The 16,933-nt window shown below is 37.3% G+C and overlaps 1 non-coding gene across 1 annotated transcript; it reads right to left on the bottom strand.

The window, feature by feature from the left end:
- Positions 1 to 3,055: 3,055 nt before the first annotated feature.
- Positions 3,056 to 3,144, bottom strand: TRNAY-GUA (transfer RNA tyrosine (anticodon GUA)). Its single transcript is given in 2 exon segments — positions 3,056 to 3,091; positions 3,108 to 3,144. It is a non-coding gene; the product is annotated as a tRNA-Tyr (tRNA).
- Between the last annotated feature and the right edge of the window lie 13,789 nt (positions 3,145 to 16,933).

Here is a 16,933-nt window from a genome sequence, read left to right as displayed (position 1 = left end):
GTGGCGTTTTCGCCTTCACCACACCGGTAAGGGCAATTCAAAATTTAAGTAAAACGAATTCTTACTAATGGAACTGAATTGAATTCTTCTAATGCGATTGAGGACTTTTTCTACCGAGTCCTTCCTTTTCAACTGGGAAGTAATTAATCTGACGTTTTTGTGGTTGTTGTTCTGTGGGTAGGTACGTTAATTATAATTTTTATTTTTCCCTGTTTATACGATTTGAAAAAGGTTTGATAGGACCGACTTAAAAAAAAAGAAAACATTTGTAACACGGCGCGCCCTTTTATTTACTTCGAGCGACCAGCGCCGAGCCGGCCACTACGTCACAGCGAGAACTACGCGCGCGCGCAGCCGGTTTACCCTGCCCCGAGACCCCGCACGCCGCCGCGTACGTCACACGCGCTCACCGGCTGGCTATAAAAGGCGTGCGAGCCAGCCTAGAAGTCAGTTACACATTCGCTTCGCATCGCTCGCACGGTACGGACGTGCGCTCCGCCTCGCCCGCCCGCTCGCATGCGCTGCGCTCCGAGTTCCTCGAGCTTATCGCCCTCGCTCTGCGAGTCTTGTTTCTGTGGTGTTTTGTCACAATTACGTGGCTTGCCCGCGGCTGCGCTTGGGATACCTAACGGTGATAACGAACAAGCGTAGTTAAACGCCTTTCTAAAGGCGGTTCGGTTCGATTGGGAGCGACCGACAGTGCCTTTTTCAAGGCGCTGAAATTTCCTGCCGCCGCCGGTATATTAGGCTGTGAACCTTGGCCTCCTGGAAGGCACGTTTGAGAGGGTGAGGCGTTCCTCCTCGCCCTTGAGACACTCGGTTTCACAGTCTTTTCACTGCCGGGCGTGACCCCCCCTACCCCTCCCTACTTTCCATCCCTGAAGGAGCGTATCCCTGGTTGTTTTTGACATCTTAGTCCCTATGACGCCCACTCACTATCCTTACAATGTCGAGCATCGGCCCGACATTCTGGACATGGCAATTCTAAAGAATATAGGCCTCCGCCTACACTCTATAGAAACCATGCACGCGCTCACTTCTGACCATCGCCCGGTCGTACTACAACTAGGCTCTCCTGAGTCTACACCCACTATGAAGACAATTGTGGACTGGGACAAACTCAAGGTAAAACTTGGGAACTGTCAGAGCCCACAACTGTCCTCAATCCCCGACGATATAGTTTCGCCTCACGAAACTATTCACGCGATCGATGCGCTCACTAGTCACATCTCGGTCGCCATCGGCGACTCGTCTAGGCAAGTGCCTGCGATGGCTAACCACCGTCTCAGGTTGCCGGACGACGCGCGAGAACTATTGAGGGCAAAGAACGCAGCCACTCGCGATTATGACGCTTATCCAACCGAGGAAAACAGAGTCCGCCTACGTTCCTTACAGCGCGCTGTCAAGGCTCGTATCGCGGAACTCCGTAACAATCAGTGGGATGATCTACTTAAAGAAATCTCGCCATCTCACCAAGCCTATTGGAAGTTGACGAGAGCCTTTAAGTCTGACACCGTAGCGTCCACGCCACCGCTTTTACGTCCCGATCAAACGCTTGCGTTTGACGACGACGCCAAAGCCGAATGTCTAGCCGACAGTCTAGAAGCACAGTGCTCCCCCAGTACCCTCCCAGTAGACTCTGCTCACCTCCGCATGGTGGACAGCGAAGTCGAACGTAGAGCCGCCCTCCCTCCGACCACAACCCTAGACCCGACCAACGTCGACGAGGTGCGAACGATAATCAAAGGTTTCCGTCCCAACAAAGCCTCGTGTCAGTTCATCCGCGACGCTCCGCGCTTCCGTACCACGGAACACGATGCGCCCGCCGGATTGAACTCGCCCACACCGCGATGGTAAGGTCTGCTTCCGTAACACGGAACTGACTGGACATCGCGTTGTATCGTCCCATGCACGCTTCCCGTGCCTACTAGATAGTTAATAGAAATAGTAACTGTTGTCTTGTAGTAGCTAAGTTAATTACGCTAATTAGAATTTGCTCATTGTTTATATTCATGCTTGGTTCAAATGCATAATCCAATCCTGTTTTTATGACTTAGATAATTATTCACGCTTCTTGCTATAAATTTATTAAGTAAATGCTATTGTACTAAATATGGCCCTAATGCATACGCCGATCCTAGTTTTATGCTTTGCACATGCTTTTGTTATGAACTTTATTAATTAGACGTAATTGTTTAGTTTTCAATTAAGTTTAGATCATATGCATAAACCGATCCTTGTTTTGTGTTCTAATTGAATTACGCTTTTGTAATAAAGTTTATCAAGTAAATACAATTCTATAGTTTACCATTGGATCCGGCTCAAATGCATATACCGATCCTCATTTTTGCTTCAAATGTTAAAATGACGCTTTGCCATAAGATTAATTAGTCAATGCAATTAGTATTGCTTTGTTCATATGTATATGCCGATCCTAACTTTACTGTGATAATTTTGTTTGTTTCTACCGACTAATAGCTCCGTAATTGAGAGGTTGTCTGCTTTGATCTTGTAATTTAGTCATAGGTTTATTGGCAATAAACACGAGATAAAGCCCTATAAAATTGGTTTTGGTCATTTCTCTCTGTAGGTTAGGTTCCCCTCTTATAAATAGGGCGACCCAACGCGGCGCCCTCCTATACATTGGGCGACCCAACGTGGCGCCCTCTTACAAACTGGCACCCAACGCGGCGCCCTCCTACATATTGGGCGTCCCAACGCGGCGCCCTCTTACACATTTTAATATTTTATCACATATTTAAACTTTAGTGGCGTATTAGATTCCTATGCGCTAGCGCAATCCGATTAAAATCATTATGAGGTATTTTTGTTTTTTCTCTAAAAATAAATTAAATTATGTAAACACAAGTTGTGATAGTATGATTGTAAATTGCAAGTAAGTGTGTGTTTTTTTAACACGAAGTGATGAGGATCCTCTAGCAAAAGCTTCAGTATCAATTTTTAAATATTTCAACAATCTTAAATTAATTTATTTGTAACTAATTTTACATTTTGTGTTGATTAAAAAAAACGTTTGTAAAAAGTGCAAAAAATTTCCTTCGAGCCGGATTTGAACCAGCGACCTATGGATGACAGTTTTATACCAGCTACAGTCCACCGCTCTACCAACTGAGCTATCGAAGGTGTGGTAGCTGGCGCAAAATTGTGTGGGCGCTTCTATAACTCAGCGCTGTTACGTAAAGTTGTTCACAAGTTGGTTTGGTGGCGCCACCGTCCATATAATAATTATCTGCTCGATGTTGTAATGATTTTAGTGGGTATCATAGTATTCTACGCATTCTTTTATTATTGGAACATTAAGACCAAAATTTTTCCCGTAAATACTTTCAGTCGCGCACGCACCATGAAACAAAATGGCATCGATCTTGATAGGGCATCGCAATCAGCGCTGACGAACCGAATATTTCACGGCGGGCGAACCACTAAATTATCTGCGCGCGAATCATCCCCCGTTTCATGATTTGTATTTGAAGTGAGAATTACTGGATGTGGTTCTTAAAGATGGTAAACAGTTTCGGTTTGAAATAAACGCCTAGATATTTTGAATAGCAAAACACTGTAAAGGGAATTAATGCTATTAATTTTAATGGGAATGCATAATTGAAATTATTATAATTAATTATTATGGATTCCCATATTAAGAGTATTATGTCACAAAATAAAGTCAAACATATTATTATAACCATAGTAATAAAATGTTTTTATGCACAATATCAATGCAAATCTTGTTGATTTTACAAATCACTATACGTACCTATCTTGACTATTACAAAGAATTTACTACTGCGTTTTTAAGAAACCACTTCTAGTAAGAAATTATCACACCACCCGCACCCGGAAATGCTCAAAGATGGCGGGCGGAATCGCGTCGCGCCTACTGTCATGGCCGCCGGAAGTCCTCCGCCATTTGATAAATAGTTGTTCTTCAACAGTTTTTCTCATGCAAATGAGGGGTTGGAATGACGGATGACGTTTGTCACAATTTCCTCTGATGGATTTAATTTGAGAGCCACTGGGGTGACTAATCTGGGGCCGTGATGCGGATCGCGAAGTGCTGATTCTTGATTGCGCGGGAATTTGCGACGCCATTTTTTCCGTTCGAATTTTGTTTTGAATTTTTCGAACCGTCTTTTGTTTTTAAACTTGGAATTGGAAGCGACTGGTAATGGAAATTGAGTCTCGGGAGATATTCATTGTTTCCGTTTGAATGTGGCTCCATCTTTGCTTCTACCTAGGATTAGGATTAAAAGGACAATGGGCAAAATGGTACCCGGCTCCAATAGATATGCTTCTAGTGTCATTTGAAAGGTCTTACCAAGACGAACAACTTTTACTATGACCACCAGCCTCAGATCTGGTTGTGTTCGAAGATAAACATACTTTTTTGCAGAATGATACCCGGCTCCAATAGTTATGTTTGTAGTGTCATTTGAAAGGTCTTACCAAGACGAACAACATTTACTATGGCCACCAGCCTCAGATCTGGTTGCGTTCGAAGATAAACATATCACACGTGTCCATCGTATGGTACCTAGGTTATGCGAGGCAGAACGGTTTACCGCTAAAGCATCCTTCCTTAACTCTATAATTATTTATAGGGATAATTGTGAAATAAATATTTTTATTTGAAGAACTACTACCCCTTATTAATAAAAAGTTACATCTAGGATGAACCATGGATTAAAATGACATTTCCATACCAAATGACAATTAAGCCAGAGTTCAACTAGGATGTAACTTAATTTTATTAATAAAGGGGTTAGAATTTTATTACTTCTTAAAAATTTTATTATGGGTTGCTAAAGTGAATAAACTCACAAGACCCAATAAGTCCAACCACAAGATGGACCGACGACCTCATAAAGGTAACGGGAATACACTGGATGCAGGCTGCAACCAACCGGCCATTGTGGAAATCATTGGGGGAGGCCTATGTTCAACTGGACGTGCTATGGCTAAAATGATCATGATGATGATGATGAAAGAGAATCAAGGGCTAATAGCTTGGGTAGTTCGTCGTAGGTATAATACTTTCCTTTTCAATGCTTCTTTTAGTTATATTAATAGATTGTAGTCATAGTACATACTCGCATACATGGATGATTGTGTTATACTTTCTTATAATACTTAGTGGAATTACTGCTTTCAAAACGTGAATTAGAACTGGCCCCATAGCAGATATTTTCCTGCATCTAAAGGCCTTTTGAAATATATATTGGTTATGGCTATTGGAGCGGGTACCACTTTCCATACATTTGTGCCCATCATCCTTTATGACGTAAGGTTATGGAATGCTATGCTAAGTTTTCTGCTCTTTACAATAGGCTAAAATTTTCAAAAGTATTGTTTCACCATTATTTTATTTCACAACCGCGTAAAGCATCTAGCTTGTGGTTTAGTAAGGCAAATAATACAACTGTTAAAGTGCAAATAAAAGCAATTATACGATGCACTCGTATTGCAAAATGCATGTCACGACACGCGATGTAAGGGCATAGCAAATGACATCTGCTCGCGGTGGCCATAGTTATACGTAGAATATGGGAAAAACTTAGATAAAAAACATGCTAATAAAGCCAATACATTTTTAAATTATGTTAAAAAACATGCTAATAAAGCCAATAAATTTTAAAATTATGTTGAAAATAAGTATCACAACGAAAAAGTTCTTACCTTCCCTGATGGAAACTGGAAAATAATGATCAGACTGAAGTAAGCTTCACCCAGATTCGTCAACAGGAATGTTTGAGATTAATATCTAAGTAAGATAAATCCTAATTTCTACGAGCACTGAATTTTTTTGATAATAATTTTGTCAATAGGTACCTTGATAGTAACTTATTTATTTACTTAGGTATAGCAACAGAATAATATTTAAAATATTTATATTAAAGCGCAAAACAAGTCGCAAATTCATGTTCTGTTAATTTCGCAAATACTACGGTGACCACGCTTACGATCCACTTTTCGTGATTATTTTTTCACATACTATTAATGCGCGAGGTGTGGGCAAAAAGCATCGTTCATTAATATGCCCACGCCCAGTTGTGGTCGGGCAATCGCCGCGTGTCGAAAGGTCAGACAGATGTTTGCGATACGGTAAGCGTTTGCACAATAATTAATACCTTAAGTCAGTTATTTTTTTTGCAATACCATTTCTATTTTTCCGTGTCAATCTATCGTTTTTGGATGCTTGTATTATTACGAATACATAGGTAGGTAGTAGGTGGGTATAATAATGATTCATCTCACCAGCGAAGCTAGTATGTGATTTATGTACAAAAATATTATACAAATTGCTCTTTTTGTTGATTTCCTGGAACTCTTAAGTCTAGGGTATTAATAAGACCACTTCAAAGAAGTTTTTGTTCATAGAATATGCAACTATCATTTTCAGAAATCAAAAGGAGCTCGTTGTATGTATAAGTTACAATTTTGTGTGTTTTTTCTAGTCCAGGTGTTTATCTGTTTCTTTTGTTGTTTCAGATCTGTTTTCGTGACGAGAATTATTGGTAAGTGAAATCTTTAATTTAGTTTATTTTATTTACCACACCACAATAACAAATTCGCAAGAATAGTATTATTTTCAGCCTTCAAAATTAAAATACCGTTAGACGTTATTCCGCAAAACGATTAAGCTAAACGGAAGTTATGCAAAAACTGTCCACTTAAAGGTCAACGCTTGCAAAAAGTGACCACGTGTCGTCTGACCTTAAGGACAGCCTGAGTCATAGACCACCCCTCCGTGTCTTACCGACCGTGAAACACCTGGTCACCCTGGTATCGACGCGTCAATTGAAATCCAACCCTAACTCTGAGTATTAGAGCACAATTTAGGTTTTGTTTTATGTAAAATGCCATGCTAAGGAATTGCAGTCTTAATTACCTAACGAGGTAAGGTGAAAGTTGCGTTTTTAGGTGGACAGGTGTGAATGGTAGAAAGATGAATGAACGGCAGGCGTGTGGCTTCTTGGAGTGTGCGATGCGGGCGCAAAAAATCGCGCATTCCTTGGAAAAATGTGTTGAAGTACGTTAGCAGTTAGGCACAATATAATTCTTTGTTACTAACCGCTTTTATTATTGCTGTTAGCAGATAATAGAAGTTTGATTGACAAACGCAAATGGATTCTGAATCTCAGTTTACCAACACAAAAGTACCATAATAAGTAATTAAAGCAATTAAGTTTTTTATGGCTCAAAGTGTTCCATTTTATGACCCTAAATTAATATTCTCACGCGTTTTATTGACCTAAATGGTCAGTGTACAATAAACCCCCATGATGTCCTGTCCATTAAAGGTCTGCATGCAAAACAATTCTATCTACCATCTCCCTTACACGCTCTTAGCGAAACGGAAGCTATCAATAATCATGCTCAAAACACTGACTCATTTCACCAAAATGAATTCTTTAAAAAACAAAATAAGGTTGAGTTTAAAGATAACAGAAATTTAATTTTGAAATCCGAAACTGCTAACGAACAAAAAACAAATGCAGATAAAATAGACTCTAAGTAAAAAAAGAAAGAGTTGACATTTGAAATTGGAAGCAAGGTTGTCAAAAAGGAGGGTCCAGAAGAAAGGCGTGCGGAGTCAATACGCCATTTGCATAAGAGCTGCGCGTGGCCGTCCTTAATTGTTGGATGCTGGCTATCAATGCGAAATAAAAAAAATGTCCACTTCATTGCGTCGGAAACGCGCGCTTTGAATATTTGAATAGGGAATGCTGTGGAGATAAGCTTTGTTTTTTTTATATGCCAAGTGTATTTTTTGAAAACTTCTAATATGTATTTTGTAATTTTAGTTTTTGTGTGGTGTTGGTACAAGTGGTCAACTTACGATCTAAAAAGTAAAAAAATATTAGGTTAGATTGTGTTATCTATTTCTCATTAAAATTATAATTTTAACATTATTCCAATTTTCAGATTGCATAACAGTTCAAGTGCAGTATAATATTTATTTCTTGAAATAAAAAAGTTTTGTTCACTAGAATATTGGCAAAAAGTTCAAACACTTCGGCAAATCTTCATAAATTAAATAGGAAAAACTGTTACAAAATTTTTGTATCATTTACTATTTAAATAAGCTCAACGCATCTCCACGCCTTTTTTGTTCCAAACAAAAGGGTGGGCCCTGTCCACCGCCTTTGTCTCCTTGACCCTAAACAGACTACTTTCCCATAGACGATACGGGCTCTGATTTGCGACCAGATTTGAATGGCTGAATTATCGCCAATTATGACGAACATATTTGTTTGTGACCATTCATTAGTCTCATTGAAAGGGTAATAATCGTAGGTGTAATTAAAGCTGAATATGCTGTAATGAATGGTATAATTAAGGATAGTGGTAGAGGTGAATGAATTTTGATGACTGGTCGGTAATTAGTTGTTGAGGTAAATTTCCAACCCGTCTGACCAGACCCCATCCCACCAAATCCTACATTCGCCTCTGGTAAATTAAAGAGGGTCCTGTAGAAGAGTCTAAATTAACTGATGATTATGAAGTAAATCACTCGGTCGCAATCAAGAGGGTCATCTTTAATTTGGCAAAATAAGTCTGGTAATAATGTTGATGAGGCGATAATGGATTTCAAATGAAATGGAACTCCAAATTGACTGTCTTTGAATTGGGATAAATTGCCCTATAAAGTTTATTTTCATTTGAAGATGTACATTTATGTTTCTACTAGCGGCCACCCGCGACTTCGTACGCTTGGATCCCGTTTTACCCCCTTAGGGGTGGAGTTTCGTAAAATCCTTTCTTAGCGGATGCCTAAGTCATAACATCTACCTGCATGCCAAATTTCAGCCCGATCCGTCCAGTGATTTGGGCTGTGGCTGTTTTAAAATTTGGAAAATTGCATAAATTTAGTTTTTCACTGATACAGATTACAGACACTTCAAATAGTAAAATATTTCACCAGAACATTAACCTCTGATCGCCTTGATTATCCAATAAAAACATAAATACTAAAATTAAGTGCATTGCATCCCTTTTAGATGCTATTAAGAAGTGCGCTCTTGTATTATTCTCACAATACACTATTATCAGTATAACAACCATTTTTACATTATTGGTACCGTTTATGGCTCCAATGAATTACGACAATCGAAGCTCATAAACTGACTGCTTCTGCCTATGGAGTTTATATGGTGCGACTTTTGTCTGCACAGTGATTTGTGCAGCGATATCCCACTTTAGTTTGGTGAAACCATTGACGTGGGAATTTTTTAATTTACCTTTTTTTTCAAAATTTTAATTTGTCCTACTTATTACTTAGAATATTTTTTTTTACAACTAAAATACTCGTGAAATTAAGTGCACAAGGCAAAAATAAATTGATTGTAGAATTCCGGTTAAAGAAACTCAGTTAAAGACAAAAATTGTCCTTGAAGAAGCCGTATTATTTCATCAAGATGTTTTGTATAATGACCACACTTCGTCAAATATCGACGACTTCAGAAACACCACGATCAGTGTCTTCTCATGTAAACCCCACTGGACGTCCGGTACGATCTGATGACGTCACGCGCGGATCATTTTTACGGATGCACCGCGCACCGCTCGTAAACTTTACGGTTCGGCTCATTAATGGCGCGCGCATGTGTGCGTGATGCTAATGGCGGAGGTTTATTGTCTACGTCTGTATTGAGTTATTTATTTATTTATCTTAATAATTGTTCGTGATTTTGAAGCTATAATTGACAGTTGTTTTAAAAAGTAGACACTTGAAATTATTCTCACACCTAGAAAGTCAAATGTTAAAAAAATACACAAAATTTAAGATAGCAAAGAGTAAAACAGCACAGAATTATACGGTAAGTCTAATTAAATTGGAATAAAATGTTGTACCTACTACAAATTCAAGAAGAAGGCCGAATTTGAATACAAGTTGACTATTTCATTTAGAATATTTATTTTGTTCTCTATTGAGAGAAAAAGGTATTCAAATTCTCCTAGGCTCAGAATGTCTAATTCAAGTACAACTATAGTAGGAGTAGCTACAGAATAAACTTAAAGTTAGCCTAGGCGCAGATCATCGATTTTTCGTCGGCCGATAGTTTAGTCGGGCAGTTGATCAGTATGGGCATGTATGGAAGTGCGCACATTACACCGATTTGATTTGGCCGATTCTTCATACAATTTAAGATCGGGCACAATTTATCGGCCAACTAAAAATCGAGTCTGCGCCTAGTCTTACTGACAAAGTAGAAACGTTTTTATTAATGCGGACAACCTATAAGGATTTTGAATACTATTTATATTTTATGTTCTCCAAAAAACCGTAACAATCTCGTATCAATTACGCTCCCTTCATACACCATGGCGACTATAACCGGACTTTTATATCGGACAGTTACGGCCCGGACGGCTGTCCGAATTTACGGCATTCCGGACGCTTTATGATTATGTCCCGCTGCTGATTGAATGGTGGTCACCCTACTCTGTTAATCATAAACTGCTTTTGCAAACTCTGTGGTGATGATGTTAAGGTTCAATATTGATTTTGGTATTTAGATATTGTAGACAATATTATAACATGTTACGTTATTCTGATCTGTGTTACAATTAATTGTGATAAGGTTGATTTTTGAATAAACTAATTGAATTATAATGAAAATGAGTTTTCGGATTGATGAAAATTGTTATGTTAAATATTTATATTTTAAAATGCTTAACAACTATTTTGAAAATATCGACGAACTCATACCATAGGTTTACAAGGAAAAACGTTCGTAAAATGGAGCCTATGTTTTATTACGTTTTTATGTAAATAGCATTTCAGTGATAAATTAAATTGGCCAAAGAAAAGATTTATATAAGAAGCTGTCGGATTACGTTCGCGCTACAATTTTTAGTTAAAATATTTTCCCCTTTTAATAATCTGCTTATTCAGGGTTGTCGCGATGCAGATATTGTTTGGATCACCATTTTATTCCACAAAAAGTCTTTGGTGCCATTTCAAACCGAACAGTTTAAGCAGCCAAAAAGAAAGAAGAGGTACTATCATATTATTAAACTGAAAAATACACAGTAGCTACTACATTATATTCGTTCGTTTTATAATGATCAATCTATTAAAATTAGTAGTTCTGTGGTTTATTCCACGCCAAACAAACAGACAACTATTCTTGCAATAAATTGTATGTAACCACAAAACAAACTTCAAGGGGAAATTATCACTGCTACGGGATTTTGCAACAAAACACTTCTAAAAAGGTAAACAGGTTTTTATCCTCTTTTAAACTTCAGGGGTCCTACAATATCACTTACCATCAGGTGATCCGTCTGCTCGTTTGCCTCCTATCACATAAAAAAAAAAAATGTATTAATATCCTACACCTACCGTCAATATAATTAAACAGTAGACAACCCTAAGCAATCGTGCATATTTCCCTGCTATGATAGAAAGAGCCCAATTCCTCACCCAAGCCTTTTTCTTGCTCCGGGACAAATGTGCTAAAAAGACAAACGCTCTGCGGAAATATGGTAATAGCTAGATCCAGTCTAGATCTTACTATTGTTCCTTTAGCATTAAGATAAAAATCTAGAATTTTTCGATAACGGAGTGACCTTTTTCCACCTACAAGGTAGACCGACGACATCGTAAAGGTAGCAGGGAAGCGCTGGACGCAGGCCGCTACCAATCGACCAACATAGAAAGCATTGGGGGAGGCCTATATTCAGCAGTGGACATCCTATGGCTGAAATGATGATGATGATGGAGTGACTTTTAGAAAATTGTCGAGCAATTTTGTAGCGATGAAATGACATTTGATATCGATGGACTGACGGAAAAGAAACGAGCTGTCAATTAATGAAAGATGCATGCAAGGAGAACTTGAGAGCGTATGAGTGACGTGTAGTTATCGAAATTTTGCTGTTTGACGAACGTGACGTATAGCGATTCCACAAACGAGAAGTTAAAGTCAGCATTGCTGGAGATACGTGATAGACATGTCGGTTTGTCTGCAAGAACTAATAATGTATGATAAAGACTAGGTATTTTAATATCTTAAAGCTACTGATAAATGTATTGCCTCATAATTTTTACAGGTTTTTGCAATAAGAAGATTCAAATTTTCTCAACTTTCAGATAAAAGTAGGTACGAGTATGCATTTTTAACGCTGAGACGATTTTAAAACCAGATTTTTATGAAATGTTTATTTTTGATAAGTGCTACATGTTTTTATTTACTTACAATTAAAAAAAACTTAATAATTTTATTTTTATACTTAATTTTATTTAACTTTAGACTTTTGATTTTAGTCATTTTTCCAACAAAAATATTTTCAAAAAAATGGGTTCATAATCATATTTATTTATTTTAGACTAGTAGTAGTGGATCGCTCTCAATCCCGTAGGAACTGTCTCAGTATTTTGAGAACAAACTCCAGTAAGTGCTTATGTGTGCTACACGGGACTCAGACGGCGAATGAGCTCGGGTAAATATGCGGATGCTGTTATTAATGTGACTCATGCTGGAAAATGTGGGAACATACTTTAACTAGACAGTATTTTTAGTGAAGTCCATAATAATTCGTTTATAAAGTTTACACATAAGATTGCAGACTACAATCTCAGGAACAGCTATGAAATTGTTGTGTGAATCTCTATTACTAGTTTTTTTCATCTAGTTTTCAGTCTGTCCCTTAAAGACATCGCGTACATATTCCTCTTTTAGAAAACGGAATAAAATGCTTATATTTTTTTCTTGGGTCACAAAATCTGTACGCCGCCTAAATCACTTCAATGAGGAAAAAACTGAGTAGCAATAGACAGGCTGATAGAGTTACTTTATTATTTAATTATCAGTACGAATATTACATTAAAATGACTCAATTTAGGCTGATTGCAGAAATAGTTCCTGAATCCGAATATAAAATTCTCGTGCTGACTGTTCATCACATTAACTATTTACCCCAAGGGTCTCGAACAATCACAGATTAATAAACTCCACTACATCAACCCAGAAGCAAACTTGTCACTTCATTTATCACACACCTTACACAATCGTGGACTAATTAAACAAGCTTCGGAGTACGCGTCCACTAAGCCTATGGGACGAATGTCGGGAACGAAATAGTATTGCAAATGAAGTATTATGGGAAAATCAGCTCTGTACATGTATGGATAGGGTAGAGTGTTGAAGGGTCGATTAGATAGTGCTTGTGCTCCAGTAATAACTTATAAATTTGCAGTTGTTAAAATTGTGTTAGCAGATGATTTACCATTATAGGATTTAAAGGCTAGTGACAAAAATGATATTATTTTATTCATTATACATTATCGTTACTAACTATTAGTAATGAAGGTCTATCCAATATTTATTCTGTGGTTTAGGGAAAAATACTTCAAACAAATAATAATATTTGTAGACAAAAAAGGCTTAAAAAATTCACGGTCTTCGTATTTTTCAGTTTTCCACAGAAAAAAATGTCCATTTTATATGATTTACCTAGCTACTTTTTAAAGCTCTCTAGTTTCTCCTTACTGTGTCGTGTCAACTAATGCTTATATAATAAATAGGGGAGACCGGGGCTGAAAGTGCCGGGGGTAAATTGTTCCGATGCAAAATATCTCGACAACAGAAAGAATTAGATATGTGGCCAACTGTTAGGCATTATACGAAATAATACGATCACATATCTAATTCTTTCTGTTGTCGAGATATTTTGCATCGGAACAATTTACCCCCGGCACTTTCAGCCCCGGTCTCCCCTAATCTGTGCACTGCTGAATACTGTGGCATCATATTCAGTGGGGATTTTGCTGCAAAAATTTGACACTTCGTCAATCTGTACGGAGCCAATAGAAAGCTCAGCTTCCTCTGTAAACGTTCCTAACGGCATCCAGAGATTATTTCAACCCTATCTTACCGCCAATTAATTTGACAGGCCTTATTAGCCGCTCCGGGTATGTTGGCCAATTAAAACCCAAATTCATTCGCTTTTGATTAGTTTCGTACGTGTAACTAAAGCTGTGTAATTACATTTAAAGAGTTAATTGATACAGTAGTTGAAAAAGTTGCATCATAGAAAACAATTTATTTGTTTAGTTTTTTGATCCATGGTTAACTCAACCAATTATTGTCAAATAATAAAATTTATAAACTGGTTAAATAAAAATGCTCGCTAAAAAAGTAATTTTAACCATTTTTCATAAGAAAATTAATTGTTTTAAATACGGATCAAAAAATGGGCCTCAGTCAGTAATGAGGTTATTATGTTTTTTTTTTCTAAACAAAATAATGTTTAAGTGCCGAAAATGAAGGTCGCATCGAAAAAATTTGGATCTACTGACTCAAAAATGGATAGGATTTATCTATGTCAAAAAACTTATCTGAAAATAGAGTTAACAAGCAACACGCTGTTTTTTTGTATAAGAAGCATCTTAATAGGCTAGTTGCCTAAAAAAATTTTTTTAGTCCGTAATGTTTAATATCAAAAAATATTGGACACATATATTTTTATTTGTCAATCTAACAAATAATTACACAGTTATGGTGCGTTGAAGTTGCGCACGACGTCACAACGTGCGGCACTTTTAAGCAAGCGTTGACGTCACGGGCCTCTTCTTATGAACTTTGGGGCGCTTTATCTCTTTAAATTTTCATTAGTTTGAAAAAGTGAAAAATACGTGTAGAGTATTTTTTTATAAGTTAACTGACGGACTAATTAAAACTCTTGCTTTTTGACCCAGGCAACATCCCCAATTCTCCATTAATTCAATCACTGAATATGTAATGTATATCTTCTCCATAACTCGAGTAAATCAACAATTACAATACAAGCAGTAACAAACAGCTTAATTTGCAACTACTTAACCAGAATTAACCGGATAGTTTATTAAGATGCCAAGCATCCTTGTAACCGGATACAATGTAGGTATGTCAGATTATCGAGCCTCAATTAGCAACCGGATACTGATAGCCCAAATCCTCTTACAGACAAGTACACGGGTAATTAAGACCGGATGATTATTCGGGGGTTAAGTCGACTTAACTGTGAAAGGGTTAAGTTTTAAATTTTGGATTTTCGATGTTGGTTGCTGGGGCAGTGGACAGTGATACTAATTTTTGTAATGAGTGGGTAGAAAAGCGTGTTTTTTTGCTCGAAACTTAAAATTAAGAGAGTTTTGCAAGAAAATCACATTTTTTTATACTTTAGTACCTATATAAACTAGTTATACTAAAGTATAGTAAAGTGAGTTATTCCGATTTACTAACTCATCAAGTCTAGAAAAGCTGAAATAGCCCCATAATTCTTTGAGGATCTAAGGGGAAAAAATGTTTCAAAGTTTTGTATGTAAATATTGAAGGTATATGAACTAGTCGGCATAGTTTTCTTTATTAAAAAAATGCTTTTTCATGAATCAATCCGTCTGCACGTCTGCCACCTATTACATAAAAAAAATGAATTGGATGTTTTTTTTTTCACCAAATCACTTTAGTATTTCGGCATTGGCAGTGGCCACTTAACCCTTCAATGGTCGCAGTGGTCAACATTCAACAGAATTTACGAGTACATTCGTCCACAAACTGAAAAGGGAGTTTGGTCCTCTCTCAACCGCACTCCACAACACCAAAGGGCAAATCGACCACGCAAGCATCAGATTGGTTTTGACGCTCCGACGCCTTTCCGACATAAAGGGTTTTGAGGGTTTGTAGTACAAGGGACTGGAAAGACTGTTTTAAATTTTTAAACGAGTGTTGGCCCTTCGCAAGTTTCACTAACACAATATTCACTCTAACAGAGAAAATTGATACGACTCTAACCGGTGCGAATAGGTTTTAATTCGTGATATTTTTTTTAATTTGGGTGAAATATTAATAAAGCTTTCCTCATTTAGAATGTCAATTAATATAATGGCATACTGATTTTACACATTTCATTTCGCCAACATCACGTGAGTGGCGTAGTGAGTCATACTCGTAAGTTGAAAGTGATTTTTTATAATTTACGATATCCTTATGAATATTATGATTATTCAGAAAATATTTGACGCTTTCTGCTAAGATTCATTGTAGCTTTGACAATGGACATAAATGTTTAATTTTAGGCCAATTTCTTTGTTTTCCACATTTTTTAATTTCCATTTTGCAAGATGCTAAATAAATGTTAATAGTCCCTTGGACTATTGGTTTGAAAAGGCACAAGCGATCAGCAATGACACGGGTGCGCTTTGTGAATCAGTAACGCGTACACAAGTGCGGCGTGTATTACTAACCTATGTGATTTGAATGCGACGGGAAAATCAATCTTGGAGATTGAACTACCAAGTAATAGATTGAAATACAAATAACACAGTCACTACACTTATCCTACATTTTTCTATGGGATCAGGAAATAAATATTTTTTAGGAAAGTTTTGCATAGAGTTTTCAAATAAAAGATATTTAGGATTTTGACTCAGATGAAAAGGACTAGAATGGAAAATCCTTCATTTTACAACTTCAATGCGGGTAAAAAGCTACCAGTCCCACTTAAAAGCAAGCTATACAAATCGAGATGACTCAATTTTATCGTAATAAAAATCTCCTTAAAAGATTTCTCTAATAAAACACAAGTACCACTCGATAATACATTTGCATAGTCTAAGAAGGACCGCATTTAACTCTCGAAATCTTTTTAAATCCTTTTAAGTGCCCTCCAGAAATATGCGGGCGATCTAATGCGCGAGATTGACGTCTTTGTTATTTTTAAATTCGCGCCGCACTTGAAGGGTTAACAGTTTGGTAGATGTTCTTTAAGAAGCACTTACTTAACTCTGGTGCAATGTAAAGATTATGCGCGTGGTAAATGCCAAGAAAACATAATTATGTGAATAATGGAATTGTCCTATTCTACAAATAAGATCGAGTACCTATATTTATTACATAAAGAATAGATAGCTCCATACAAACTTATT

This window comes from Ostrinia furnacalis, unplaced genomic scaffold (genome assembly GCF_004193835.3).
Source record: "Ostrinia furnacalis isolate ACB-3 unplaced genomic scaffold, ASM419383v2 OfSCF5660, whole genome shotgun sequence".
Taxonomy (NCBI): Eukaryota; Metazoa; Arthropoda; class Insecta; order Lepidoptera; family Crambidae; genus Ostrinia; species Ostrinia furnacalis.
This window is presented reverse-complemented; position numbering and strand designations above follow the sequence as displayed.